The following is a 27,708-nucleotide window of genomic DNA, read 5'->3' on the forward strand; positions in this document are numbered from 1 at the left end:
TGGTATATTGCGCTTTTGCAATTTAAATTTTGGCCGTACGAGTGGCGAGTGAAGGAGCTTTTACCGGAGTTATCGGGAAGATTCGTTTGGAAAAGCCCTTCTGGCTTCCCAAAAGGCTAACAAAAAAACGGGGCTTGGGGGCAAAATCAACAAACAAACGGAACGGGGATCGTTTCGAGGCGTAAAATCAACAAACTGCTGCTTCAGTGATCCCTATAGCTCTCTCGCGAAGAGAAGCTCACACACAATCCTGTTACGCAAGCTGGCCTCACACGGCCGTTAACATAATCGTAATCGGGCCAAAAGATTAATTCATGCGATCGTTTCGAGCATAAGTGCAGCCCACACAATGCAATTGTTCGCCAAAATTAATCGGTATAGCGCTTAAATGGCGCATCTCCGAAGCCCCGCTAGTGTGTTGGTGAGTGGGCTCCTTCCACAAGGACGAGCTGGCTGCTGCGTGGCTAAGAAGCTAATTAAATTTCGTTCCCGGAAGCCTCACGCGGTTGATGGACCACGGAACTGGACCGAGGCGCTGTGCTCGAGCGGGCGATCGCAATTAATTAAGCTCTGTTTTTGCTCTGTTTCCTGCCAGCAGCTAGCTATTTGCGGGACTTTCACGGATTGCTTTCGGATAAGGGACGCAACGAGTTGAAAGCAAACAAAACAAAACGCTTCCTTGACCGAATGCTTTCAGCATCACGCCATGGGAATGCTTAAATGTGCCGTACCGTGTACACGCGCCCCGTAATTCGAAGCGAAAGGGATCAAACTATTTATAAACCGCACCATCGTGGAAGTAGTTAGTTACCACGAACCTCAGGGGCGCTGTTAGAGCGCTTGTGGTCTTATCAATTGAGCTCGCCGGTTCCGTTCTGTGGGATTAAATCCGTGTGTGTTTTAACGCGAGTTTTATACGCGCGGTGTGACTCGGCGAATGTGAAGCTCTCCCTAATGGCATTTCGTACGCGTGGTAGCGATCACAATCCACATATAACTCTCACTTTAAGCCATTCGGGCTCCTACAAAGTGTCTCTCTTTCTATCTCTCCTGCGCATCCTTGGTCTGGAACCCGATTTTAGCATTACAATCTTGCGGTAGTGTTGCCAAAGTTACTGAGCGTTCGTCTTTCGTTCGTTGTTTGGGTGTTGGGAAAAAGGGGCCAAACCGGCGAAAGGATATCACGTTCCTATTCACGCCGGATCCTATTCTGCGAGGTGGTTTGTATCTTCGTTTGTTAGCGGTTGCACAAGCTGCCGGAATAACTGCTTGCCAGAAGTTGAATAACTTCATTACGAAGAATATTTCACATGTGCGCTCGAACGAAGTGGGGTCTTCGAGCGAGTGGCTTTGGCGGGAGCTTTGGAAAACGATTTTCCAATATTTATTACACACACAGCACACGGTACGCTCGTCAGCACGAACAGTTGGAAAGATTTGCTGCCATTTCGTATCGAGTAAGAGCGAAAAAGTCAACATAATGAAAGGTGGCAGTATATTGTTGTAACAACTAAATGCGTGCCCATTTCTCACCAAACCACCGGCATTTGCTGCGGTTGGTAGAAGTACAGCGAAGTACTTCATTTTCAGTGCTTACACATCCGCACCCACTCATTACGGGCGAGCAACGCAAACACGCCAGGTTACATCCGCGCACCCTACGTTACAAACACTGGTTGGTGTTCGCAAACACCAGCCTCTAATTGAGCAAGCGACGATAAACTTTCCGCCCGAAAGTTAGCTCCTTGCGGTTTGGAGGAGTATTCCGCTTACCAACGAGCCCAACACAGCAGCAGTGACGGTCCCGGGACCCGGCGGTCGTACGTGACGGTGAGATTAAAATTACAATTAGCCCGTAAAACAATAAACAAGCGCCATACCACACCACGCTAATGCGCCACTTTGGTGCATCTTCTTCGGCGTCAGCCGTGTGTGCCAATTGAGGAAGCTTAGCTTCAGTGGCAGCTTGAGCAGAGCTTTCGCGGAATGTAGGTCGACGTGTGAATTACCGAATGTGTGTATTCTTCTTTCTAACTTCAACATGTTCAATGTACGCGACGCAACATTGCATGAGTGAGTGCCATTCTCCAAATTCCCAGCATTTCTGCGTGCTATTTTACGTTATTTTTTTTTTTCGCGTGTGAAGAATTTTGTTGCGAATTCTTCGATCAAACACGCGCCACAGGATGCCAGCGCCCACACACACACACACATGCCACGAATGCAGGCGAAGGTTAACTTGATAAACCCCGTGACCAGGCACAACAACTTGGGGAGTTGATTTTTTTGTTGTTGCTTCGCCCCGGTGGGTAAAAATTGCAATCATCCCCCAAAAACGTACGATTCCCGGAAGAAGGATCCCTCCGCCAGCGCACCCCGGAGACCGATGCCTAGCCTCCACATCATATCCGGTAGCTTCCGGTGCCAGTTTGCCGACCGAGTTGCTTGTTCGACATTCCGCCGCACTTCGTACGGCTGTTGTCCCGAGTTGCGGCACACGGTTACAACGCCGAACAGCAAAATCCTTGCTCTGGCCCTGGTGCACATGCAGCAGTCCTTATCAATGGGTTGGGGCATTCTTTTCCCAGGAGGAAGCTACGCGCCGGTTGGCAGGTTGTTGCTTCCGGGAGAGGGTATTTTTAACCCGACCCACATTCCCATGCACGAACGTTTGGCGGCAGCTTGCTTTGGGGCTTGCTTTGGAGTTCCGCAGGATGAAAATAAATGTTTCCGCAGGTGCGAACAAGCCGCACCCGGTTGCTGGAACAATCAGCGTACGACGGTGAAAATGGCGGCACACAAACAATCGACGTAATGGGGTGGGAAAACGCCACCATCAGAACATGGCGTGGCAGGATGCGTTTTTTTTTTGTGTGTATTCCTTCAGCCGAGAGGTTAGTGAGGCTTGTTTTGCTGCTAAAGACGCAGTAGAACTGCTTGGGTTTTGCTGACTTTTTCGACACAGCGCCACTTTTGCGTTGCGTTCGCTTTCTCGTGAAATGGTTCCATACATCACCCGAGTGGGGCGGTGGGGGAGGTTAACAACCCACCCTGACCTGACGTCATCGTCAAGGCGCTGTAGAGTGCTCCATGTAAATGTAGGGGCCCCATTGGGCCCCGTTTCAACATTTCCCGCTATTATCCCTTTCTCCCGGAGGACTTTCCCGGCACTCCGACGAACGTGTGTGTGTGAGAGAGATGCTTTTGCGGGATTGGAGAGCATTAAAATGGTCTTTCCGTGCGGGGGATCCTTACACATCCCGTGGCACACGAGCCTCAAAAGGTGTAGCGAGCTAGCAAAGGAAACAGTTTGGCAGGCAGGAATGAAAAAAAAGAAGACAAAACGAAACAACCTTAAAGGGCACCGGGAGCCAGAGGCGAAATTTCGAACGCAGCTAAAAGGGCACCATTCAAGCCAGAAAGCCCGAGGACTGCTGGTCCGTTTCCGCATCCGATCCGCTGATAATTTATTCATTCGCCGAATTTCCCAGACGGTGCCTGTTACCCGCCGGACGACCGACGGCGGGCAAATGGGAAAAACCCGGCGAAAGTTTGCTCGCTGGAAGTTCCCCGTCGTGGAAGGGCACGTAGAGAGAAGCGAGGTCTTGAAGGTCGGCCGAGATAGGTTTTCGGTGGAAAAGTCCGAGATAAAATTAGCACGATGCCGTGCCGAATCGGTATCATGTTTGCCCGAGCCGAAACTTGGCTACCAGCTACCAGGCCAAAAGGCCGTTTGCGGTGGTGTGTGCTGGACGGTAGTGAAATTAGTGCAAGTAAATAATTAATATGCCTCGAAAGTGACAACCGACGTTGGTTCGGGAAACTCGGGGAAGGCATACGGCGTTACCGAACGGCACACTTGAATTGCAAAATGGAGCGTACTGGTGCGTTTTCTCGCTTTTGACGATGCTCGAGTTCCGAGAACGAACGGGTAGGAACCGATGCCAAATGGATACCGGGAACGTTTAATTTACATTCTGAGCAAACTGTGCCAGGTTAGTACAACTGTCGTTAATTTTAATGGAAATTAACTGTCGGCTGTGTCACCACAAGACACACATACACGCTGTTGCATCTGGCCTAAATGTGGGTAGGAAAAAATAACGAGCTGAGTTCGCACAATTTCTATGAATTTTAATGTGTTAATCAGTAGATATTCACATGCCGGTCAGCCGTCGTTACTATAATCCATAGTGTGCTTATGGTGTACAAGTTACGCTTAAATGTTCTCTAAATAATTTTCTTTTTTTTTAAGTTAAGTGCATCTGACAGTTCGTAAATAATTCGTCGAAAACGACATGAAAGTGACGGGAATTGGTCTGATTGTAAACTAGCTAAGTTCTTATTCCTACATCGCAGAAGGCTATATTCTGACCTTTCAGCCTGGACCCTTTTCGAGATTGCCATATCTTGCTGGCAGAAAAGCTAATGATCGAAGCTTAATGATCGAAAGTGACGTAGAGCAAATTAAATGAGAATTACAAATTAAATGTATGCATATTTAGATTTAGATATTGTATCGCAAAGCAATACGTAAACCATTAAATGCTCATCGAAAAAGGATAGATGCTTTTTTTTAAAGGTTTATAGCTTGCGGTGGGCAGATCATCAAATAAAGCTTCTACGCATAATAACACAAGCGGATTACAAACCCACCTCGAGTGATGGAAATCGAAAGGAATCATCACAAAAGAATGCCTAATGCAAGCTGGCTGGCTGTCTATATATATATTTCTCGGAGGATTCACGTCACCCAGCACCCAAACTGAGCCAGCACTGTATGCGCTGATTGCCAAGCACCTCAAAAACTCAGCTAATGAAGCCAGTGTGTACCCAATAAACAGCGCGTCATAAATTAAACAAAATATCTGCCGCAATTTCCCACCCCCTGCCGGGTGGGAGGATGATTTATAAAAATTGCATCCGCCCCAAAACGCACCGACGGCGCCAACGCGCGCTCGTAACCGAACACCTTCTTGATCTCCTCCGGCGCGTTGATCTCGGTTTAGGGTGTTTTCGAAGTAGTGATGATGGCAGTGGTGCATGTCTTCCTGCCACCAAACCACAAAAAACCCAACCCCCAACACGCACAACTCACCCCCCATTTGCGTGCGTAAACAATACCGCCATTTCTGTCACCATAAACCTTTGGACCGGCGGCCTCGAATGCGTCCGTCGGCCGATCATCCCCGGGCAACGCAACAGCTCACGTTGGTTATGCTGCGAAAGCACAAACCCGTAAGCTGTCGCGCCCCGTTTTCAATCAGAACGCGCGACAAAAGCGGGTGTTGTATTGCACATTTTTGAGGCATGCCAAACGAAATTGCCACTGACTGAAGTTGTGCTGAGAACAGAAATAAAAGAAAATAAAAGTGCACCCTTCAACGGTGTGTCGATGGTTCGGCCACGAGTTCGTGGGACCTGATGCGCGCACCCGTGTTCGATGTGCTGTTACATTGTGTACCACACGTCCGCCGACATGATGTCGTTGGTGGGGCCAGTTTTTAGTGGCGCGTGTTTATTTTTCATCACCCACCGTCGAGAGCTGGCGGCCGAGTGCAGGGGTAAAAGTGGACTTTATCAACTCGCCAGGCGAACGAAAGGAACGACGTGCCATTTTATGTTGTTGCCATTCGATATTCAAAAATAAATGTTTGCGGATTTTTCACTCTGCCTCTCTCTCTTCTTACGCGTTTACTTTTTGCTCGGATTGTTTTGCTGGGTTTGTTGTTCGTAGCAACCTGTGTTCGATGTCGCTAATTTGTTGATTGTTCGCAATTTTGTTGACTTTGTTTCGTGCGCGTAGAACAAATTTGGCGCCGAGGCACACGCCTCAACACTTGCCTGGGGGTTTGTGTTTTCGTTTTTTTGCTTAGAGCATGTGTTTTATCATTTCGATACTTCAGCAACAATCACGCCCCGACCGGCCATTTTCTCAAGTGGTTCCGCTGGCTGGTGACAGTGTTGCAATCGCAGACGAGAGCATAGACAAACAAATGCATCCGGCAGACTCGCGTACTTTACGGGTCGATGCGTCGAAGGTTTAGGAAAATACACACCCTCTCGCGATGCACAACTGACGATGCGCTTAAGATTCAGTGCGATCGTCTCGGGCGAGAAAGGCGCGATCGAATGTCGCACCCAGACGACCCACACTCCTATTGTTTGTGACGGTATCGATCGATGACCGTGAACGTGGATCAACACCGTTCGTGGCCTTAGAGGGGGTTAAACCTGGATCAATCGTGTAAGCAGCATGCATGGACGAACAGGGATTCATAGCGTACAAAAAATGGACCCAATTTCGATACAACATGATCCTTTTATGCACTCAAAAGAGCGCTTCGAAAGCATTACGGTTCGTTTCGTGCGAATGATAACGTTTCGATGATAAAATTTTCATACCATCATATTTGCATGAACTGATCGCATCGCATCGACGGAAATCATATTAAAAAATAAAGCTTCATTTTCATATCACGATACGGTATTATTCATACGGAAAAAAAAACTCCTGCAGCTGGATAAACATCAATAAGCCGGCATAAATCATCCGGAAGTGCACTTTTGGTTCTGGGAAATGAGGTTTTACCTTACCCCCACCCACGAGGTAACCCTCAGGTCAGAGGGTTGATTTTCAGCGAAGCAACAACAACAGGAACAACAACACCATCGACGGACAATTTTCCAATCCACTTTACGCCCTTCTCTCTAGCTCTCTCGCTCCCTTCAGATGAAGTGGGCTCCATTTTCCACTCGCACAAAATGGAAGCCCATCGAGAGCGAATGCCAGGGGACTTTTTTTTTCCACCACTCGGTGCTTCCGGTTCGTCACGCGGGAACCGCGAGCCGCCTCTTGTTCATGATCGTGTAAAACAAATATGGCTCACGAGGGACACATTTCACGACCGAATTGCAACACACTTTCCGGCAGCCGGCAGCCGGTAGCAGCAGCCGAAATCAAACTTTACGTCGCCCGCCCGGTGGGGATTCCGCGAAAGCAGCGAGACCTCGCGTCCGCACGCAAATACACTCTCAAAAAAAAAGGACACACGTACACGTGTGTCTCGGGCACACACACATACACACACAGGCGACCGAATGCGGGAAAACTTTGTTATGAGCATCTTGAGCCGTTAGCCAAGCGATAAAGCCGTCCCGAATTGGTGGCGGAAAAGAACATGAGGTTGGAAAAAAAGGACCTCACCGGCTGCTGGATGGGTGAGGGTTCGTCCATACCACCGCGTTTCGCTTCTTCCCACACTTCCGCGTTCGCTAAGCACGTGAAGTAACTTTCGGGTGAGTTCGCCCCCGCGGGAAAAGTCCTTTTTAGCGTTGGTGGAGGGAGCGCTGGATTTTTGCTGGGTTCACCGTTAGCTCCCGTTTGCAGGATATGTCACGCGCTTTAAAACCCCAACACAAGCGGCGGCATTGCGCGTTTCTCCGAAACCAGCTCGGGTCAAAACGTATGACCGTAAGCAACAGCAGCAGCAGCACCGTGTGCTTCATCTTGAGCCTCTTTTGGGGTGGCTTCCATTTTAACTCCTTTCCGAAATACGACCTTCGGTGGGCTTGGGCCTCGCCACGGTGGAGGCATTCCTTCGCCGAGCGCTCGTAAAGTTAAACAATTTTGCGAAAGTTGCAAGATTGCGAAAATCTCCTGACCCCACCCGACTCGAAGTGGCTGTTCATTCGACTCCCCGACTGTTGACGGAGAGCGAAAAAACAGCGGAAGCGACATGCGGTTGGGTTGGAGAGCACAGTTTGTGACAGTTTTCCGTCAGCCGAACATTCCTTCACGGGCCATCGGTGTCGAGGTCGGTGAGCACGAAAACTGGGGAAAAGCGGGGCTCAATTAGCCCGGCATCGGCGAGGGTTGATTTTAAAATTAAAACTGAAGCGCCTGAAAGGTGAAAATGACACTGCTCCATCGAGTGTGATGGGAGTAGGGTTGGATCGGGCGACGTGCGACGACCCGGAAGGAAGCGTTTACGGTTTCCCCGTTATGCTTCAGGATTTCCCTAAGGCGTACCAAACGCAGAAAAGGGCTTCCGGTATGGATACGGCACATCCGAGAGTCTGGTGAAAGGGTTTCGGGATTAAGACTGTGATAGCTCTAATCAATATTGATACAGCGACTGGCAAGTCGCCGTTTGGAAGGTGTTTTCGATACCAATAAAGTGAAACTTTGTATGCCAATACCTTCAAACCCTCGTATAATAGATCGACCCTCATTTCATTGCCACACACAGAATTGTTCTCAAATATGATTCGTTTTCAAAATGAAGAACAAAAACACACGCACACACACACCCTTAACAAGATTGATTACTGACCGTGAGTAGTAGGTTGCACGATGGTAAAGGGCAATGGCAAGGGCCACCCCGGCGCCGTTTATTTCCGTTCGCTATCGCGCAGATCAAACCGAACGCGATACGCGAGCAACGACGATACGCAACGCAACGGCGGCAAGAAGCCAGACAAGCGCTATAAAAAGCTCCTACAGTTGGACGGTGGCCGGACCGGGGGCGTTTTGAAAGGGCGCCAGTGACAGCGAAAGCCTCATTTATGCGCCCAAGCGCCCGGCCAGGTGCCATAACTCCCCGCGCTGAATATGGAAAGCGGGAAAAGTGAGTGAAAAACACACACACACAGATACACACAACGAAAGCTAAATGGATAACGCCAGCAAAAGACACACGCTGCTTCGGTCGGGCCTAAGAATGGGCTTTGTTGTTCTAGTGGCAGGCAGCCCGTAGCGGGTGGATTCGGTTTTTCGCTCGACGGGCTTCATGTCTTGTTTTCTTTTTTTTTTTTGGTGGTTCCTTTTCGAGCTCGACATAAATAATGCCGATCGACCGTGTGGCGGCTCACAGCTCGGGAGGGAAGGTTGTGTTTTATCTCACCCGCACGGGCCACCAACCAGTCGCAGACTCGCTCGGTCGTGTGGTTCTTTGCACCTTCCGCAAAAAGCCAACGAACTGGAAGCTCGATGCTCTAAAAATATGACCAGTCTCGGGGCCCAGGTCCATCCCCACTCCACGGGGGCGTCTCGGGCCAGTGCTCGTTGCGCGAAAAAAAAAAACGTCCGCCCGCCGGTTGCCTGGTATCAATCAATTTTCGTTAGATTTTGATTGATACGCATGGCCGGTGGGCCGTCGGTTGAGCGAGAAGTGTTGTTGGCGCGGGAAACATGAAAATCTGCTCGACCGTTCGAAACAGGAGGGTCGAAAAAAAAAGCAGCACGCCCCCTTCTGGGAGGGAAAGGGGATGAATGGCATCGCGAATGATGTATCTATTAAAAGTGGCCCTCCCAGTGTGCGTGGCACGGGCTTCTGGTGCGACTCGCTGGTGATGGCCGCCATTCATTTGCCACCGGGCGAAAAAGAATAAGAAGAAGAAAAAGAGAAAAAACCCACCCCACGCGGGAGCGCGTTATGTTAATTGGTTTAATAAATTCATTCCTGAATAATTAGCCCAACATGTCAAATTTCATCCACACTCGTGTACGGCGGCCAGCCACCTATCTGTCCCGCTTTGTCGGCAAGTGTCGGCCATCGTTGGACGGGGCGGCCACGCGTTAAAACCCTTCACGCACGCAACGCACGTTTTATGGACATTTTGGAGTCCGCACTAAAAGGAAAAAAAAACGACGGGACACCGCACACGCTCGGAAGCCGTCGAAAGCGCGAAGGTTAGTGTCTCATCTCGACAGGCGCATGGCGTTTTTTTTCGGTTTTATTTCGCACACGCCCGCGAAGATTGAGAACTGCGCATCCACCGTCCAGGTGACATCATAACGCACATACACGGCGTAGGTACATGGAACTGGAAAGAGTGTCAGCTTTTTTTGTAGCCCCATCTTGCTCCTTTCATCCCTTTCGCTTCAACCGAAACCGACCCTCAACGGGGTTGTGGTCGCATTGTGGTGTCAATAAAAACAACCCTCACCTCGTCGTACGCATGTAGCGTCGTCGTGTGGCATAATAATTGTCGGTAATTTACAGCTGATAAACATCGATTCGTTGGGTCGTGTGGGGAAGATGGTGTGGATGGTCGATTGCATAATGTAGTAAGGGTGGATCTGGTATGGGATGGAAATTAGCCGCTAAAGCCGTCGTTAGATCCACCCTTAATGTGGATCATAAATTCTCCAGAAGTGCTTCCAGCGAGTGAAGCTTGGATAGGCACGCAGAGTTATGGAAACTAAATTCCCGAACTCAATTCTAATGATGTCGATTTAACATTTCGAACATTCGTTATTCACTCGATGGACAAGGGAAGGTTGTTCAAGTTGTTTTGAAGTTTCGCCAAAGTGCGTGGTGTTATCTAATCTGCTTTTTGCGCTGAAGGAATTTCTGATTGAAAGCTGAATCGAAAGAGGGCAAGTGCACTCGGGTCATATGCGTGAGGGCTCCACGGATGAGAATTTTGTCACAAATAAGAGTTATAAATTAAAAACCAATACGTTACGGCGTCAGATCAAACATCGCATTAGGGGCGGAGGCACTGGCGAACGAATGGTTGCCGATTTTTCACGCTTTTTATCAAGCTTCTAAACAGAATCGCCCAACCAGGCCACATACGGCTTTCATTCATCATCCCCTGCCAATTAGGCGGTGCGGAGTCAATTTTTAACACTTGCCAATGACGTTGGTCGCCCGGTAATGGCTCCTGTTTGCGATCGAACACCGTGCCGCGCGGTACTCCACGCCATTCGCCAGTGTGTTCCGATTCTAACACCTGCTAAACAGTTTCCCATTTGCGTTTGCAATGCCGGTTCCAATTCGCACCTTCCCTTTGGAAAGCGGTCCCTTTCCGGAAGGTGGCGGAAGCCCCACGGGAGGATGAACGCCAATGTTGACAGTAGCCAGGCTCGCACGGCAGCTTAGGCCTCCACAGAAGCTCTAGACCCCCGATGCCAGCGGTGTTTAGCAAGATTGTATTTATTCTGACTTCCCTTCCATCTTAGCAGCACGAGCAAATCAAACATTTGCCATTCCCGCAAGGGGTTTTACTTTGTTACTTCTCGTCAGTCAGCTCCCGCTGGGGAATTCCATTCCGATGAACCATTTCCAATAGTCGAATTTTTCCAGCTTGTTTCCTGGAATGCCACAGCTTTCTGACGTACCGGCCTCCACGGTAGGATTGAAGTCGCATATCCTTTCGCCTATTCATTCTTGAAGCTGGCAGAAGAAAGTTTTTAATAAGCATGCAAAGCAACGTTGTTGTGAATTCGGTTCGATTCAGTAGCCACGGGCGAGATTTCGCAGCGCGAGGCAAACATAAATATGTCTCTTAGCCGTGCTCTGCTCCTGGCGGACGAAAGCATTGGCCGAATGGTGGATGGATAAACTTTTCCTTCACGAGCCTTCCATATTCCGCCCACCCGTTCCCTACCGGCGGGTGGGAAAATCCTCCCAAAGAAAAGCGCGAAAGGAACTTTATTCAATTCCACAAAACCAACCAACAAGCCGTACAGAATGGTATCAGCTCAAGAGGGCGAAAGAGCGCGAACGAGAGCGATTCTCGGCCGAAAGCAGAACATTGCAACGTGCGCTCGTTGCCGGTTTGCTACTGGCTTCGAGCTTTCTTGCATTTTTTTCTTTCGGAAAGCCGCTTCCTCGTTTGCGACCTTGCCAACCGGCCAAACCCGCTGGTGGGCCGATTCGGCGGCTTCCTACGACATAATCCACCACCCCGATGGGAGATCATTGATATGCAAAGCGGGACACAAGCGCCTAGGGACAAACGATGCTTTCGGAGTTTGGGTGCTTTATGATGTGTGCCAGTTTCGAGCCTTGTCCTGGTCACCCGTCGATGAAGTCATTGATCATGGAACTTCACGATGCTGGTGAAGGTGGCGATCGACTTCTGGCTCGCTCGCCGACCGTCGAGAGTGCGTGGGTTTATAATAACTCTGGGAAAAAGAATCCATCACACTGCCACACACACAAAGTTTTGGTCTCCCGCAACTTCAATGGTGGTTCCTTTCGCTGCTACAAAATCAGCTCAAAGTCAAAGTCAACCAGACATTAGCCGCTGAGCCTGGGGAAGCAATTTGGCGTTAGGCCGTCGTTAAGCTAACTCTTTCTTTTGCGCTCGCCCGCCCCGCGAGCGATGGTGAATTTCTCAGAAACGGCGCGCCATCGATTTTGGCGGCGAACCGCGATTCACTCGCCCGCGCCAGTGAAGTTGTAAACGTTTTACGACGACCGCCTTTGTCCGGCGTCGTGTCCTTGCCGAGGTGATGTGGCGGTGGCCCTTGTGGGGAGGCTTCCCAAGGGCAAGGAGTTATTATAAATTTGAAGGATTACAACACCGAACCGGCGGTGGCTGCGGCATCGAGTCGGTAACGAGCCTGATCCGAGGGTCCGTTGTTCCGAGAATCCTCACCGGCTAAGCTCACCCCAAGCCACTTCCTAATGGGTGGTAATAAAATATCGCTTAAAATTATGATTCCCTGCTTACCGATGCGGGCGTGTTTGAGGCAAGCGAAATGCGCCTTTTTAATTTTTGTAGCCCCGCCGTTCTAACAAAATCACTCCAATTTCAGTTCTTTCCAGCAACCAAAAAAAAAAAAAGGGCGGAAAACATTGTGTTCTAAAAAACAACCCGCCTACAGGCGCTTCACGGCGCATCCGTGCTGCTGGCACACGAAATATGTCATAAATCGCGTCGAAACGCGCAGGCACGCCATAAACCGAGAGGATAATTTACGAGTTCCGAATACACAGAAATTTAAATCACATCTCCACCGCGCAGCAGACGGTGATCGCTTTCGTCAACGTCTCGGTTCGATCCGACCGTCCACGGGATGACGGGTTATTTGTTATCGATTTTTCTCGAACAACACCGCCACCGTACGGTTCCGGTTGTGTGTTATAAATACCCCACGGTGCGGGACCGTCCAGTGTGTGTGTGTGTGTGCGCTGGTGTACTGGCCACCGCAACCGGAACACGTGTCACCCCTTCCTAATGGATGGTGCTAATTTCTTGTACTGCCTCGGATTGTGCGCTGGTAACGTGCCCTAAACAGCCTCCACGCATGTTCGAAGGGAAGGCAAAACAATTGCGTCACACAGAGAGTGCTCACGGGACACACACACACATACACCCGAGAAATCGGGACGTCAGGAACGTCAACATGATCCGGATGGTTCCTCGAGAAAGGTCGACGGGGCCACACAACACTCCGTGGACCAGCAAGCCCGCGGGTTGTTGCAAAACCGGTGGCCCATTTTCTCGGCCACAAAGCCGGTGGTGCGTGCGCAAAAGAAAGCGTAGAAGAAGAACCCACACCCGGGACCCGTGATGGGGTACCCAGACTGGGCTGGCGGGTTTGGAAGGTGTGGATCAATATTTACACGCGCTCGTAATCAAATTTTGGGGCCTGCCAGGCAACCGAGATGTAGCGTACGCCACACTCGTTCACTTAGAAAAGGTGTTTATCAGTTCGAGTTGGGGGCTCTCTATCTGTATAACGTCCCCCAAACTGACGCATTACGCTAGTGGATAGCTTGCAGCCAAAGCGTGGAAGAATGAGTGAGCAAAAGCGCTGTTGCTGTGATATGAGGTAGAAAAAGTGACAAAACACTCTCATACACCAGCGATACGGCCTAAAATTTGACGCTCGGTGTACGGGAGTGTAATTCCACCACACACGCCCGCCACAAAAGCCACAATTCATCGGTTTGCGATTGAAATACCCTCACGACATTCATGCTTCCAGGGAAAACCACTCAGTTTCCTTCCCCAGTTTGTGACACATGCGGAAAGGAGTGGGAAGGGGGGGGGGAAAAGGTCAGGCCCGGGGGTGTTCAATTAGAATCGGGCTCCATCGAAAGAGCAGACACAGGAAAACCGCATCCGTTTGAGAAATTCACCCATCCACCCATGGTGAACGGCATTAGTGCTAGTTTTCCAGCGGCCTTTTCCTCCCCATTCTGCGGACTGGGGGACAATGTACGGATGACACGAAGAAAGGTGAATGCGGGGGTGATTCTTAAAACTGCGAGTTGGCAGGAAGCAAAAGCGCAAGCAAAGAAAAAAAAACACACCCCTGACAGAAAAGGTACGCCGCCGCTCAGTTTGTAATGATATCATTTTATGCGCGCGAAAGAATGTGTGTGAGTGTGCGTTTTTTTTATCATCACATCCCACACCCCATCCAGACAGAGGGCTGGGAAGCTGCGCTGCGGGATGCCGGTGATAGTGCGCCGGAGATAAAAACCCGCAATCTAAGACCGGCGCTTGGGCGTTCGCTTTGGTGACCTTCTGGTAGCGTGGCAGCGCTTTTCCTACCTTTTCCAACCGGAAATCACCCTCATCCGGCGTTCTACTACCGTGGGTGACACTTTAGCTGGCAGATCTGCTTATCTAGATGCGAATGTCGGTTTCTCTTTCTCTCGGACACCTTCTTCCTGTGTCAACCTCTTCGTTCGCTGTGCGGAAGAGTCACCGCGAGCACGAAGCGATAAGCTGGTTGAAACACCGGGCGAAATGGGTGCCAGAAAACGAAGGGAGGTATCGCGCCGAACTGGCCATTATCAGCGGTGAGAGCTTTTTCAGTGCGACCCGTTTGACCGCGGTTTTTTTTTACACTATCACTCGGCGGCGCCCCGTGATGGCAGAGTGCATAATTTTGTGCGACCGACGTGAGGGAAATAAAATTTGAATAGCTCTACTCGAGTTGCCAGTACGAACGAGCGAAAAGGGAGGTTTCCATCGGTGTGCGAAAAGCCGTACAGATTTTCCTCAACGCCGTTCTGGGCGGGAGGCAAACCCTGCCAAAAACGATCGACAAAAGATAAACGAGAGTGCCACATATAAACCCCGTGGTCAAGCGCGTTTTCTAGCGCTTCCATTCATCGGAATAGCGGAAAAGAGGGTTAAGCACACACACACATACCTACATAGTAAATAGGCTAGGGCATCAGAAAAAAAGATAGGAAAGCACGATGAAAACGGAAGGAAATCCAGCAACCCCCCTCGGTAGACTTGGGAAGGCGCGCGTAGGTTGCGTAGGCGACGGATCACGCGGGAAAAACTGATATGATTTTGATGAGAAAAAGGATATTGCCATTATGGTTTTTTTTTCTTGCTTACTACTACGATTCGGCACTGTTTTTCTACGCTTTCCAGCATTTCCCCATCCCAAAGGGGGCTTACGACGAAACTACGGCCGGAATCGTCATTCGCTCTCTCGATGGCACTTTATTTTTATACGTTTTCATGATGATCACTCTTCTGATCACGTGGCGGCGGTGGTTGTGATGACGGTGGGCAGCCGACGACATAAAAACGCCAGGTCCCAAGATTCCCCGAGGCGCATTCAAAGTTCGGGTAGCCACACTAACTGTCTGGTCACGGCAGCAAACAAAAAAAAAAAGGATGCTTCTCCGGATTTCAGACTCCGTGGGGCTGGACGAACGAGCGCCAGCATTAAACGATGTTTTGCGGACCCCCATTTCCGTCGTCGTTAAATGCCGGGCACGAACCGAAACCCGAGGTTTGCCCCGTTTTTCCTGGCACCTTGTACGTCTGCGACACCGAGGGGTGGGTTTTTCGGTATGTTTTATGTTTTTTTGATGATGTTCGATTTCGTTCAGCGAAACGATTGATTGATACCAAATAAGAGTTAATGGTTTCGGCGCGATGCGCCACCAGGGTTAGGGTGTAGCGCACGACGAAGCAAGCTACCTGGTGGGTTCATTTCCATTCCGTTTGATGATTGGAAAAGGAGCGAAACGAAGCGAAAAGATTTTCTTGCACACGGTTCACACGAAAGCGCCTGCGAGTGCGAATGAAACGGGCGTGGAAGAAAACTGCAGCGGCAAGAATAAGGCAAGTAATCCCATTTCTCTGTAATTACATCAATCCTAGGATCACGATGCGCTGCAATTCACGAGGCCAATAATACATGGGATGAAAAAAAAAACATTAATTCCCTCGCAGACAAGTGTGGTTGTTTTTTTTCCGTTGGTTTTTCTTCAATGGCATCACAAATTTAGTGACATTCGAAATTTAATTTCACACCTCACGCCGAGAATCCAATTTCCGACGTCAATGCTTAAGAAAACTGTCGTTCGTGCACTGCACAGAGATCCGTTTCCTTGGCAACCCGACCAAGCGAGAAGCGCGTGTACCTTTGCTGTCACTTGTCAAAACCATTTGTCTTGGCGCTGGGGAGGTGTGTTTTTTCCCCCGGCTTTTATTTCGCTTTTGTTTGGGTGTTTGTGTTTCATCCTCATCACACCGCGAGGAGTAACACTTGTAACGTGATGCGCGGCTGTTTGATTTGCCACGCGCCTGCGAAAAAGTGGAGCATCTCGAACACGCTGCTTTGCTGCGGGCAACCATTCACGGGGAGTCATTCATTCGCGAGTGGACGGATTGAAACATGGGCTAAAAACTATGCCATCACATCTTCATCTGCCGCACGCGGTGACGGAGTGTCAACTTTTTGGTGCACAAAGGTCGGTCGATGTTCGGCCGTAAATAAAGGACACACAAAACCCCTCAAAGTGCAGCTCCTTCACCGGGCGAAAGGTAGAGAGCTAGGGGTCGAAAAAAGGGGAGACATTTGCATGCCAACCAACCGGAACGAGAAAACGATCTTCACGTCGTTCCGCAACCTGAAGGGTTGACCTTTTCCTCGGGGGAGAACTGAAAGATGACAACAAAAAAGCAAAAAGGCTCCTTCGCAGAACAACCCAAAAGTAGCCCCTTTTCAGTACCAGTGAAGCACCCGTGGCAGGAGGAGAAGATAAGATAAAGCGAAGAGATGGCCCCTTCAATGACTAATCGATGCGTTACACGCACGGTCGGAGACGGCTGTTTGAGTGATATTTCCGTTCCGTTCCAGCCGGGCCGGTACTCGGTGAGGGCAATTGAAAAAGGCTTAAAATGGTCGCCCAAGCGAGCGGAAAATGTGCAAAACGGTCGGGTTTGGTTACAGGCACGAGAACGCGTTCCACTGTTCACTCGACCACCGACAGACACACTCGCGAGATGGACCGTGACCGTGAACTTGAAGGTTCGAAGAAAGCCTGGCCGTTCTTCGATTGGAAATTGACTCAATCCAACTGAATGGCGAGCAATGATCAATGGCAACGAATCATGCACTGTCTGGCACGTTCTCGAGTTGAGGATTGCAGCGCTTTTCTGCAAAATCAACGCGAAGTCATGTACCATACATCGTGCCGTGACGAATCGCGAATCATGAAGGGAAGTCGAATATGCACACCAGAGTTACGTGGCTACATCTTACCTTCTAGCAACCGCGAGATGCCCGTAACTGTGCAAGCTCGAGCGAGGGAAGCAACAATTCGTGCGTTCGGGGATGTTTTTCCTTTTCGATACTTTCTTCTCGCTTATTTGCACCCACCGGCGAAGGATATTCGCGCACTCAGCTGGTGGAGCACGATCGCAACCACACCAACACACACACACACACACACTCCCGCACACGCGCACACAATCGCAAGGTACGCACACAATTACACCGCACCGGAATGAATCGTGAACTTTTGGAGCCTGCAGGAGCGCGCCAAATCTACGCGCCACCAGCGGCGAAAGGCTTCAAACCACACACAACAACCCGTCCACTAGGCGGGTTTCCTTACACACGCACGCACGGGTATGGTTAGTACGCAAGTAGCACCTACAAACGGTGACAAAAAACACGCACGAAAACGAGAACGGAGCAAAAACAGTATCACACTGCTAACCGTCACCCACCGAACGATGACGGGTGGCAGGTTCACTGGCCTAACCGACCTGGCCGGGGAAATTGGATCGAGTTCCGGTGATCGAGATCCGTTCCGGTGGGACTTTGACTAAAGATTGACTGCCCGAGACTGCTCTCTTCGTCGAGAGCAAGCTGCGAATATATCGAACGATGAAAAGCGACTGAATCGCTTTATCGGTGCTGTTGCCGGTTATACGACGGGGCCCTGCAGCCTAGGAGGACGATGATGAACGAAACTATAGCGTGCAGCATTCAGCTATGTTCATCTGGGTTCATCTGGCTCTTCACCGGCTTGTTGCGTGTGCTCCAACGACGAACAAATCACCCATGGGGTTGGTTCATCGGCGTTGGTTACGTATGCACTGCGATAGTGGTGTTCATCGGAGAGCCCCAAGTGGTGTACAATCGACAAACACTTTACGGGATTTAAACAACAATAAACTTCAAACGCATATTAGGATCAATTAGGTGTGTAATCATCTATGGAATGAGACTACGACGGCATGCTGATTATTTATTTTGATCTAAAACAAGATCGATAAAACAATCACATACGAGCTTAAAGTTTCAGTATGGTGGCTTTTACATAATAAGAAAATTTCACTAAAATAAACATAAGGTTTTTCTTTTCTAGAACGGTCGTGTATACGCACCCAATCGTACCCCGCTTGCCCTTAACGTGGTGAATTTTTCCGACACGACGTAATGACGTCATTCATGTAGATATTCATGCAACATTCGTGCAGGCTCCACGATCCATGGGTTACAGTGATTCACCACGATCAGCATGTGCCTCCAAAACCGGTACACTTACCGATATACCCCAGTGTGCATATGGTTTCGACAAACCTTTTGCAAGACGAAATGATATAAGTGTATAAGACCTTTTTGCTAAATATAGCTCACATGTTTTAATTCCGACTAACAAATCTTCTCATTTTCAATCAAACCCTGTCCTTCCGGAAAGCCGGTACGGTTTTCATGTGTGCATGCTGGGGAAATCGCCTGCTTGAATGAACATCACCACCTCAGATGTAGGGTAACGCATTTTCGCATTGTCGTAGTCGCTCGAGCGTCCATCGTTCGGATGACGTTCAAATTCACCCGAAACCTCACGCAACATGCGCACCAGACCCAGCATGCGAAGAGCACTGGGGGTGAGGTTTACGCTCGGTGAAAGATGAAACACTGAAAGCTCTCTGTTTTGGTTCACTCAACAGTTTCTTATCCTTCTTCCACCCCCTGCTCAAGCGCCTGCTAAACGCCCTCAACCTCCTCCTACCATCTCACCCACCACGGATCCACCCTGATTGACCCCTAAAAGCCCCCGTAAAGCGTCGCTTGTTCTAGCTTGTACTTACGATATTGTTCCGCCTTTTGTTTTTTGTTTTCCACGATAATCGTCACATTAAAATGGTTTCACGAGTGGGTGGGAGGGTAACAGAGAACGAGAGAAGGGATAAGGGGAGATGGCGTGCGGCTCGCGAATAATCGGTGCATGTTCAGATCTATTTATAGACTGCTCCCTTTTTCCGATAGCACTGCGCTCGCGACATAGACCGGTGAAAATTCATCACCGCAAGCAAACAACGGACCAAGTGACACATTATTGCGTGTTAGGGGAGATTACCAAAAGTGCACTGGGTGTGTGTGTGTTCCGCAGCATCCGCTAGGATCACAGCCCGAGTTCGAGAAGGTCTATCTGTGAAACAATGAAATTTATGCCTTCGATAGTACGTTTTCTGTTGCTTCGCTGTGAGTCATAGCAAACAGTGTTAAAATTTCCCGCATCAATCTCATCTTGCCAGCATTACGACACAAATAAACTGTTTATTAGCTTAAGAAAAATTGTATTTTTTTCCGATCTATCCAACATGTCAGCGAGTGGTGCAGAGCGGTTTGATCCGCGGGACAAACATGTTTCGCGGGTACATATGGTTTAAATAGGCCAAGAGCATATGGTCGGGGACTTTCCATGAGCCCGATTTTAGCAAACTATGCATGCTACAGCGGGAAAAAAATCATAAATAATCTCACACCCCAGGACGATCGTAGATCGTCCCCTTTGTGGCGCATAAAGGCCCTTTACACTATGCGGTAATTAATTGGTTCGCATTTATAAGATTGTCCTAAACCAACTGGCATGTTTGGGCGCGCGGGATATTAACAAGCATTAAAGATGTGTCGCCGCTCGCAACCAGCTGCTCGATTCGAGCTCACAGCTCCATTTATGCTGCCCTCTGATGTCATCGATATAGCGCACACCCCGGCCACTCAGACGCGAAAAAGGGTGAGGGTTAAATTCCGAATCAACCGTGCAGCGACGCGCGTATGTCGTGCCCGTGTAACGTTCCACCACGCTCCAGTTTAGTGTAGTTTGTGCCCTATTAGTGTACACCGCCGTTCCCACCGAGCTTGACACTAGCTGGCCTCCGAGCCTGTCCGAAAGGATCACTTGTCTAAACAGCCATAAAAATTAAACGCTAGTTTAATTTTGCACCATTTCGTACCGCAGGGGTTTCCCTGCTGGGCGGCGGGAGTGCGTATTCATCATCGTAAAATCGTTGCACTCATAAAACTCCCATACCACCCCCACACCCCATCGGTGGTGATGACGCCACGCAAGATCAAACCCAAGGATCCATTCCGGCCAGGTCCCGGTCGCTTCCGATGCGCGACACATTTACGACTCGCACTTCATTAGCGACATTATGCGTTCGCAGCTTGGGAAAACACAGCTCACCCGGGGAAGCAAATTCCAACCGCCCTTGGGTGCCGAAAATAGGCACCATTTCCGTGGAAAGTCTCACCCCCACCCACCACCCCACTCATCGCCAACGGGTGCAGTTGCAAGAGTGTTGCAACAGTTGTGCCGCGATGCACCGAAGGTGCTTCCTTCCAGCCATTTGCACCAGCGCCAGTGGCTGCATACATTTTATGCAAAACCGACATGCACCAGCAGCCGTACCCGGTTGGGGTGGAAATTTTGCGAGACCCGCACCGCTCGAAAATCAACACCGCTTCGGTTTCGGAAGCGGCCGAGCAGCAGCGCGAGTTTGTTTATTCAATCGCACGGTCCGGGCGGCTAAATACAAACAAAAGCCTTCCACCTTCGCCCTTGCTCTCGGTGGCATTTGGCACACCGTAGGGATGCAGTTACGCACCGCGGATCTAATGAGGAGCATAAATAAATAAGTTATCTACATCCAGTGCCGTGTAACTGTGGCTTGATGTGGCACACACCCACACACGATCTAGGGCCGGGGAGGGGGTTAGTTTAACTAGGAGCATTTTTACGACCATTGTTTATCCGTTTGCTTTGATTTTGCAATGTTTCGGGGTGCGATTCGGTGAAGGCCGTAGCAAACACCATCCAAATAATCGTACGTCTTGATGGAGTACCATGCGGGAGGAATAAATAAACGAATGAACGCTACGTTCGCAACGGAACTGTGCTTCGTAGAAAATTCGACCACTATTCCCTTCGCAAAGATGACGCTCTGGTCGTACGTATAGAATAGTTCAACTCGCTGAGAGAAACGGAGCGCTAACGGGTGATGATGTGCTAGGCACTGGGATATCGTTAATAGTGCTTCATAGTGGCCACTGGAGACCACCAGCAGTTTAGTGTACGAAACGCGTAAGTATTTGGTTAAAAATGAAGGCCTAAAAATAGACACAGTTTCATGTGGGAAGTGATTCATTCTTCGAAACTAAAGCTAATAAGGGTTTAGATTTGCCACGTGAACCATGGCATTAATTTCTTGGTGAGCAAGTTTTCGCAGTGGAAAATCTGCCGCGGAAAATGGGAAAATTTCGGCTCTGGTTTTCCCCGACTCTAAAATTTTGTCGACATTCTAAGAGCTCTAATCTCCTACGATATTGATTTTATCGAGTCTGATTAATCGATTCAGAGTGCAGAACGGTATCAGTATGACAGAGCTTGTTCAATCTCATCCATTGCTTTTGTTCTATGATATGTTAATTATCATCAACAAAAGCAATTGGAAGTGAGAAAAAATACGCTGTGCTTAATAAATTCAATTGAAGCATGGCGATCGGCATCTTGGCGGTGTCATAAATATCGAAGGTCGTGCTTAAACGCTCGTAAGTGCACAATAGGAGTGACACGTATGCACCCATTTCCGGCCCGAGTCAAATCTCAATGCACTTACGATTCAAACGAACCGCTAGATCCTTGCATCCATCACATCAAACGAGCAATCGATTGATACTTTTCAATTGATATGACTATCCACCTCTTACTCAGTCGGTGCTTAATTGCACAATTATTTCAATGACCCGACTAGCCCTAGCTCGCGGGCGATAATTTGTTTTATTTATTGCTCTCCCGTGAATCAACCGGGGTCTGGCAAAATGGTAGTCGAACGGCACCGGTGTCCTTCGGTGGCACTATCGGCGTGTCATTTGGAGCCTACGAGTGAGCTATTTGCATAAACTGTCCGCATCGCCATTAGGATCGACAGCAAACGGCCGTTTTCCAGCAGTCAAGTGCAGCAAGCGATGGCGCCCGCAAACAACAAACACAACACCTTCCTTCAACTGCGATGGCATCTGTTTGCGAGGGCGATCGAAAAAGGAATTTCTCGGCTTGATTCACAGGCCACGGGGAGGCTTTAGGGTGAGCATTGACGTAGCATGCACCGGCCAGGGCCAGGGAAAACATTTCCTAACACATAAATTCAATTAAACTCACATCTGCACGCCGCTGCCGTCGATCGGCGCAGGTGCTCCCGTTTGGGACGCTGGAAAAGGCACTCAGCAACCCCTGGACAGCGTGTTTCGAGTCCCTGTGTCGTGGTTTCGAATCATTTAGTCCCAATTTAAGCGAGCAAATTTTGAAGCCAATCTTCCGAGCGAGCAACCCGAGGGAATCGATGAAAAATCATCACGTGCGGCGAGCCTCGAAGAAGGCATACCAATTTGGCATATAAATAGGGTACCGGGGCCCGTTGGGAACGAGAACTCGAAAGAGAAAGTCATAATTAGGTTCCTGCGCGTGGAACGACGGAAGAAGCATGTTTGATTGAATTAGTTCCCTTCGGAAGCAGGAATCGAAATAAAACGGATTAAATTACCGGCAAGCGGCGGAATCACATGCATGTTCGTGATTATTTCGATAAATTCGTTAATGCGAGTGGTCGAGATCATATCGTCGTTTCAAATTTTAACCGTTTGTGCTTTTCTGAGTTTATCTTAGAGGTGGACATTTTTTATCCATTTTTCACACAAGCATCGCTTTAAAGCCCCAATTCTTATCATGCAATAAAACAGTATTTTACCCAGTCGTTGGGTTTTTGCTAGCGTCTGCTATTAAACTTTTTTCTGGGCCTTTTTGGGCATTTTCATAAACTTCCCCCCTCGATACTCGTGCCATTCCCAACCCTCCAAGCACTTGACCCCGACGGCCACGGCTTTAATTGAATTTAATACGCAGCTGCATATCCTTTCCCAAACGTATCGCTTCCTCGCGCGGGCCAGCCACCGGCGCGAAACCGTTAAGCAGCTCCAATTTCTGCACTCTACCACCGGGACCCCGGGAGGCATGAGCCCACCGGCCCTTCCGGTTCTTCCTGTTCGGAAAGAGGAAGAAGATGACTGACGCGACCCAGAGGGGGAGACCCGGTGGGGCAAACAGAGGGTCATAACCCGGCCGCCGTCAAATGTTTTATCTTCCCATCAACCGGCGCTGGCTGGATAAATCACCGCCAATAAATCATTATGAGTTATGGTCGCGCGATCTCCGGTGAGGAACTTCAGCCAGATATCGCCATGCCATCTAGTGCAGCATTTATTTTATTTTTTTCTTTCCCTCCTTCCACCCGGGCTTCCCTCATTTATGCCCTTTTTTTTCGGGTACATTGTCGGCGGCGTGCAGCAGTTGCAACCGCTGCACGCTGCAGCATGATTCGCCCGCTTTGCGTGATGCTCCGGTAAGCATCAAATTTACCTTTCGCAAATTTCGCTCCGCATCCGGTCGCGGTATAAGGGGAAAGTCCAGTCCGGAGATCCGGGGGCCAAGATTATCGCCTTCACCGTTCGTTGGCCAGCTGGCTGGGAGGAATGCAACACGGACCCGAGGAGGGCGTGTAAAAGGAAAAAAGCTTACTTTTTATTTTCGGTATTACCGAGTGCGCCTTCACGCGGGTACACGAAAGCCTCTGGAGGAGCAAAAGGCTACATGCTCTCCCGTGGGAGTCAACTATCGGTGGCTACTGCTGCGGAACGGATTGACCCAGGTGTGGTAGCGATGCCGAGAATGCTCAGCTCAATCTCAGCCACCCAAACCACCCAAAGCAACGGGCGGACTCCCGTTGGATAGCCCGTCATCGGATAGCGAATAATTATCGGCTTTATTTATCGCTGCACCGCTTGCGTTGCAGTTGCAGTGGTTGAGCTTTGCTGCCGCTCTCAGATGCAATCTTAAGTACCGCATTGTTTGGAACAATCGAATCCCCGCTAGCTAGCGTAACGGAGGCCCCGCTTGCGTTTTATCGGTGTGACCCTCGCGGCATAGTGCGCCGTATCTTTACTGAGCCCGGGGTTTTCTAGAATGTGATCGCGAAATCAATACGATCGGGTGCGATCGATTACGGAAGGAATTATGCTTGAACCGAACCCATTACACCGTGACAATCATTGCGGACAGCGCGCTTCTAAGGAGCAGCTCAAGGCGTCGTAATTGTGCGAGAAAAACTGCCCACACTTATTTAGAGCCATTTAGAACGTCGCCTTGAAATTTGTCGATTTTTTTGTTGTAATAAATTGCTCTTGAAACAATGGTTTCATTATCTCTACGGCTTATTAGAATCTTTGTTTTGGGGATATAGTATGCATTTAAGGCATTTTGTTAGCCTAAAAAAATCAGCCTTAATGGCATCATATCTTCGATAGATTAAACTATTAACTGCGGATGTTGATGAGTTCTCCAGCATTCAAACTGCATTCGGTTGTTGACAATTTGCATTCGTTCGAGCGTCACAGACACGGAATGAATTGCCTTATCAAGCGCCATTTGTAAACCACACACCATCGGTCGATGCAACTTCCTTGGATGGCGATTTACAACTATGGCACCAGAGTGACCGAACCCATTTTCAGGCGAACAACAAATAATGCGTGCCACTATGTTTATTTAACACATCACCCTTTAACAATGGCATCACGAATCGAACACCTCCCGGGTGCTTCTAATGATGGATTATGCCATTTGTTAACAAATTTTATGTGCTCGTGGAATTCCGATGCTTCATCCAGAGCGTGTTGCGAAAGCACCACAACCATCTCGCGAGGGCACGTAGCCCCTGTTGGACACGATCGTTCGCATTTTACAGCTCCCGTTTATCTCTTCCCTGTTGTCTTCACCTCGCAACATCAGAAGGCGATGAGGCTCGTGCGTGTGTATGTTTCTGTATGGTTCGAAATCAACTCCACCCAGCGCGGCGCTATCGAGAACCGCCAGTTTTATGATTATGATGGGCTGTTGTTGTTCATCCTTACGTTGCTGTTGCCTTTCCCCCGCACGGATGTGTGTGCGATTGTGTTTTGTTTTAATTTTTTCGTACCATAGAGTGCGTCGACCGGGCGCTGGCCAATAAAAATCGGTGCCAAAAGTATCGACGAACGTGTGCCTGCGGCCGGTTGCTATCAATTCGTAACAATCGATCATAAAACATGAATAAAACTCGCCGGCTCGGGCTGGCTTTTCGGAGAGGGCACTGGCGTGAAAACACTTGTCGCATGCCGTGTGACGCCTTTCCTCGATTGGATCGGGCGAGAAACACGAGCTGCGAGTTCCTCCAACCTTGAACTCCGCGTAGCCACTGGTGTGAAGAAACTCCGGGTTCGCGTTTTATTGCCGACCTCATCGAAAGAGGGCAGATGATTTTCCACTAGCTTCGGCAGAGGTTTTACCAATCGCTGGTACAACCAGCGGCTCCAGCACAGTGGGAGGACACAATTGGGTGTGTTTCAAGCTCGAAACTGGCCCAGCGAGAGCAGGACTCCCTCTGGATGGCACGGCAACAGAAAACTGTTGACGCACCACTCATCAACCTACTAATTGACCCTCTTTTTTTATTCTTTTGACTGCCATTCCTTCTGGCCTATTTGCTAGGCTAGCCCAACCCGACGACCCGTTTTGGGAGACCATTGATCTACGACTCGATAGAGACATAAATTTACGTTCGTTTTGGGTGGACGGCCCCGTTTAGCGTTCCGCACACCATCCGGAACGTGCTTCAGCTGCGTCGATGGCACTGCTTTTCGTCAAACGCAAAAGAAATCAGCTCACTGTTCACAATTTGTTTGTGGAGCGATTAAGATCACCCTGGAGATTATGGCTGGACCGCACGATTCTTGCCTTGCGGCAGAAGAATCGCCTACCATTGTGATGGGGATTTTGACTTGAAAGTGACCCTAAAGCAAACGATTGTTTCCGGTTGGTGCTTTGTGGAATATGTTCTCTTTGCTATCTAGGTCTATTGGGAAGGATTGACGAATAGTTTACGATGGTGGCCCAGATTCAAGACTTAGTTTTCACGATCTGATGCAATCGCATTGCTAATCTTTGTTCCACGGCACTTGATTCATGTTTCTCCCCCAAAAGCACGTCATTTCTTGTGAAAAGCAGTTCTAAATTTCACGTGAAACCAAGAAATTGATGAGAAGTGAAACACAAATTGCACATTTCGTTCCGGTTGCGATCTATCCGTTCGATTAAGGCTTCCCATAAACGATCGTTTTGCGGAAGTGAATCAACCCCGCCATTCCCAGAAGATCGCATGATGTAGCCGCTCCTTTGCCCACGCGAGCAGATCATCCCCATCCCTCGGTCAATGAATAAGAAGGGTGAGTTCGGACTCGACTCGTTCGTAAATTCATTCATTTGCATGCGCGAGCGGCAGAATGAACGGTTACGCTGTACGATTACGTCGCCAAGTGAAACACGGTTCGCATCCTACATTGCGTCACTGCGAGCTCACAAACGGGTGCCAGCTGACATCATGGTGCCGGCATGGCGGTCGACTCACGGCTGCTCAAGAACACGCGACCCTCCCAGCAGCCTAGAAGGGTGGGGAATCGCTGCGATCAAGCTCCACATCCCGATCCCCGACCATGGCTCCGAACGCGTATTTGGTCAGGGTCAGCGTAGATTGGCGTTAAGTCATCGGTTAAAAATCTGCTCCCCACGGGATAGGGCTGAGTGGTAGTGCCGGGTGAAGGCCGGGAGCATTTTCACCGTTGCCATAAATCTCTCACACCCTCTAGGCACGCGGCTCGCCACGAAGACGCCACGAAGAAGCCGCTCTATTGACCTACCGAAACACGAGAAAAGCTACCGCACGGGGAAAGCAGCGTTTTCGGGGTGGAAAAACGACGAAAAATCCCGCGCAGAAAGCGGACGGGTAGGGAAAAATGGCAAGTCTGCTCCCGTTTGCCGGAACACTGGCGACACAAATAAATAATAAATTACATTCGCTGTGAAGCGTCGTCACTGCGAGCGAGCGCTCGGTGGTGGGTGATGGATTTTTCCTACTTTATGCCACTGCACCCGGGCCGGGACCGCGGACACATGTTTCGGGAGTTTATTTACCCAGCCGGGCGGAAGATCGGATGTTGCTTCAACCCGCTTTCGGATCTAGACTAGGGGTTGAGCGAGATCCGTGGGCTGGTGCAGGAGTGGCGCCGCCGTAGGACGCCATCATCGATCACAATTATGAGAATGCGCCGCTTATCGGTGAACGGGCGGTTCGGAGAAAGCGGTAATCGAATTAATTCGACAACATCCGCCGACGACGCGATGGTGTCAGCGCTTTCGTGATTCGTAATCGCGAGATAGTTCCACCTTCGAGGAAACTGCGCTGTTGCCACGCGTGATGGAGTAGCGTGATCAAGATGCGCCATCGTTTCAGGGAACGGGCCCAGTAATGGGA

General features: G+C 49.6%; 1 protein-coding gene across 2 annotated transcripts in view; it reads right to left on the reverse strand.

Moving 5' to 3' along the window:
- Window positions 1–27,708, reverse strand: part of LOC128726977 (GPI ethanolamine phosphate transferase 3) — a 93,427-nt gene that overhangs the window by 50,434 nt on the left and 15,285 nt on the right. Inside the window, exon 1 of one of the 2 annotated variants that reach the window (XR_008410832.1) lies at window positions 17,273–17,661. The exons of the other annotated variant lie outside the window; for it this stretch is intronic. The gene's annotated coding sequence lies outside the window, so the exon portion shown is untranslated. Of the gene's footprint in view, window positions 1–17,272; window positions 17,662–27,708 lie in introns of those variants that run through there. 2 annotated transcript variants of the gene reach the window in all.

Source organism: Anopheles nili, chromosome 3 (assembly GCF_943737925.1).
Source record: "Anopheles nili chromosome 3, idAnoNiliSN_F5_01, whole genome shotgun sequence".
In the NCBI taxonomy this organism is placed as follows: domain Eukaryota; kingdom Metazoa; phylum Arthropoda; class Insecta; order Diptera; family Culicidae; genus Anopheles; species Anopheles nili.